This window comes from Pteropus vampyrus, unplaced genomic scaffold (genome assembly GCF_000151845.1).
Source record: "Pteropus vampyrus isolate Shadow unplaced genomic scaffold, Pvam_2.0 Scaffold223, whole genome shotgun sequence".
NCBI lineage: Eukaryota > Metazoa > Chordata > Mammalia > Chiroptera > Pteropodidae > Pteropus > Pteropus vampyrus.
Window position 1 is genome coordinate 549,835 of NW_011889004.1, and position 4,022 is coordinate 553,856.

The following is a 4,022-nucleotide window of genomic DNA, read 5'->3' on the forward strand; positions in this document are numbered from 1 at the left end:
CAGGTGGCAGTTTGTATCAGATGGGGTGGACTTTGGCCTTGGGGTATCCCTGAAGACCAAGAAGTGGAAGTGACAGAGAGCTTCATCTGCCTCAAATCCAGCCTCTATAAGTGTTGGCAGGGAATGGGTCCATCTGGAGCTGGGGGGTGGGGGCAGGTGCCTCATGCATTCAGGTCCCACCAGGTAGGGGCCCCTGGTTTCCGGCTCTCAAGTGTGACAGTGGCTCCCTGGTCTGGACTAGATTCCATAGCAGCCAGTCCCAGCCCTTCTGTCACAGTGGGTCTGCACCTTAGGCACTGCTGGAGCAGTATCCCAGTGGTGGCCAGACACCCACAGCAAAGCAACACAAACACTATTCCCATTGTTACCTTCTGTGACCTCAAGCTCAGCAAAACCTCCAGGGCCTTTTCTATGAAACAATACCAAGTCATGTGTTGCTATATACTAAAATATACTGTGTTAATAGAAAATTTGAGATATCATGAGATCTGGAAACAATTGTCATTGAAAAGATAATGTATTACTCACAGTTCCCAAGAGGAGGGGGCCGCATGGGAGAAGCACCAGGCTGGGTCATGAGGTGGAAAAGAGGGAGGTACAGTGGGAAACGGCAAACGTCTTTGTTATGGTTTCCGCAGGAAGGAGTGGGTGAGGCAAGGGAAGAAGACTTAAGATTGGCCAATATGAATAATATTAGCCAATGGGCTCTGGGGCACAGGGGCTGTCCTTTGTTGTCTGGCACCTGGCCCTGAGGTGAATAGGGCAGGGGGACAGTGAGAGCCTGATGCAGGAGGTGGTTAGAGTGTGGGCTCTGTGTTAGTTGTATTTGAAAAGTGCACTCATGAGAGAGTTGTTTACTATCTCTAGGAATTGGCTGCTCCTGGGAGGGGCAGTCCCTCCAAAATCAGCAAGGCCCCAGATATCAAAGCATCAGAATATAGAAGATAAAAGACATGATTAATACAATTACCCAGCAAGCAGCTGTGCAGTTGCCACTCTGAACAGAAATTCAACCTCACAGCTTTCCCCATCTAGACAGAACTTCTGACTCTCGATTCTGTCTTACACTCATGCACACTTGCCTTCCCAGTGTTAGGGCATCTGAGAATTCGTTCACTATCTGGGTCTCTCTTGAAGCTCCTGATTATGATTTCAGACCCAGCCTTGCACTGAGCCCTGAAGCCTCACTCACTAGTTTGACCCTGTACTGGGTCAGGCCTCTGGGTCTGGCTGTGCCATCAGCAAATTCTGCCGAAGCATCCACTATTCGCATGCATTGCCCCAGCTTGCTCTCAATGTGGTGGCCCCAGACGACAGTCAAACTACTTCGCTAATTGGCCACTTTGCTGGAAATCCTGTCCAAACATGGAAATGTGGGCATTCAACAGATCTTGCTCTCGGCGACCCCCATGTAAGCTCCCAGAGCTCATTGTCTTCATTTTTAGGGACTCACCATCCACTTCTACTCAGCAATCTATTCCAGAATGTTGATAACAAGTTTACTCAACTAATTCCAAAATCCTTTGGCTTGGTCCTCTCATCTTCCATGATTCAGCCATGTTCTCTCAAGGAACTGGGCACGGAGGGTAGCTAGAGAAGTGACCCCATAGGCTGCAGCCCAATAGGTAAAGGGAGGACATCAGGGATCCAAGGCAAGAACAAAGGAGTCTCTCTGGCTCTGGACCCTTGGCCCCATGATCTGTCCCATCCCACCCACCACCCCATCCACTTCTAATATCTATCTTTGCCACAGTTTCCTTGGGAACAGGCTGAAGGCTAGAGTCATTTGTCAGATAATGGTCATGTCCTCACCTGGCCCCACCTGCCTCCTCTTCCACTCTCATCCCACTCAAAGCCTCCACTCCAGGCTCACTCTCTCCTGCCCCAAACAGAAGTGAGGCTCTGACCTGCCCCTGCTCACTGTTCGCTCCTCCCCTGTCCTCCCCCACATCCTCCGTGAATTCAGGCAATAGCCTCCTGATCAGTTTCCTTGCTTTGAACATCTGCTGTCTCTTTTATTCTTCATTTCAGGCTCAGGATTATCTTCCTGGCACAGGTGGAATCACATCTATCTCTCCCTCTAAAACTTTCAAAGGCTCCCCGCCATCATAGGGCATGCCCCAAAGTCCCTAGTACAGCCTGAAGTTCCTTCATGATCTGACCTCAATCTTTTTGAGCCCCCATCCTCATGTCATCTCTTTTCCTTCTCAATCTGTAAATTTCTTCATGTGGTCACCTCCACCTGAAGAATCTTCACGTCTTCCTCCCATTCTCAAGTTAGAGGCCCAGCTCAAATACCATCTCCTCTATGGGACATTCCAGGACCCCCTATGCAGTGCCCTTGCTTAGTCTTCAACTAGAGGACTCTTTATCTTCGGGGAACTAGGACAGGTGGTGGTCAAGAATCCAGGCCTTGAGTGTAGACAGATAAGAGTTTAAACCCTGGTTCTGGCACTTGCCAGCATTTGAAGCTCAGAGCATATGGGTACAATCATGAACACAGCAGTTATGGCCCATGCCTTCATGGGGCTGACAGTTAAGAGGGTGAGTCAAATAGCCAAACCAAGCAATGTCTAAGAGAACAGTACTCGCAAAAGAGAAGTAGAGTTCTGTTTGAGCATTTGACTTGGGAAACTGGGGGACCAGAGATGGTGAAGAGGCACTAATTAGACAGTGCAGGAGGAGGAGGTGAGGGAAGAGTATTCAAGTTAGAGGTAATACATGGTGCAAAGGCCCTGTGATAGGAGGAACAGCAAGTGCAGATAGATCACTCCACACACTCCCCACCTGACGATCTGTGGCTTGGGAAGGCCATGAACCTCCTGGCTTTTGTAGGGGAAGAAAGATAGAAATTCAACTGTTGCCCTAGACTCTAAACCCACATCCTTCCCTGGTCCCAGGTCTTTGGTATAGTGGGTCAGTCTTCCCTTGTCCATTCTTCTCTCTCCCAGACCCTAGTGGCCATCTCCCTTCATAAGGAGCAGACAGTAGAGGGGGATGTGGCCACACCAGGCCCCCTCGCCTTTCTCTGGGGTCATCCTGAGTTGATAGAGGGAGCCAATGGAACCCTCCCAAAGCTTCCCTAGAGCCGAATTTCTACCTCCCAGGCAGGCAAAACATGAGGCCACCCATGCCTTGGGCATCCGTGTTAGGCAGACACTCTTTCTCAACCCCTCCTCCCAGAGTAACCCAAGCCAGGTCCTATGTATTTGGAGGGGCATCCAATGGCATCTGACCACCCTAGATGTCCACAGGATGGGACTGATTTAGCCATACGTGGGGACAGAGTGGGCAGGGGCTCCTGCAAAGTCTGATTGCACCCTCAAAATGAGTTTCCTTCAGTTAGCAGGTTATAGATTTGAATTTGGACAACAAGCAGGACACCTGTGGCCACTGAGAGATACCTTTGGAGCACCTGGAAGGTGAGAGGGAGACGGACTGCAATGAGTGGGCAGGAATGTGAAATTAGGATTACACATTAGGACAACACCATCATCACAGTCCAGCTTCTCAGCCCACAGAACAGGGAGCACCAAGAGAATGAATCACCTACTGGAAGGTGGGAGGAGACAGGCATATCATGGAAGAGAGAAGTCATCTGTCCCCCAAATCATTGGCACCCAGATAGTTAGAACAACAGTCCTCTATGCCCAGCAATAGCTGATGTTTGAGGAAGTGGCAGTGTGCTGTAGGCTCAGAGTAGGACGTCTGCTCTGTGTTGGAAAGACAGAGATTTGAGGGTGACCTGGAACCATGGAGCAGGCAGAAGGATGTGGCATGGTGAGCACCTGGCGAGTCCTGGCTTTGTGCTTGCTGGCTTTGAGACCTCAGGAGGCTCCTTAACTTCGATTCCTGGTCCATAAACAGGGATAATAATAGTGCCTACCTCAGAACGTGTTCGGAGAATTAAATGAGCTAACACTGCACTATTCAATATGGCAACCATTGACCACTTATATTAGTTTGCTAGGCTGCCGTGATAAAATACCCCAGACTGAGTGGCTTCAACAACAAAATGTATT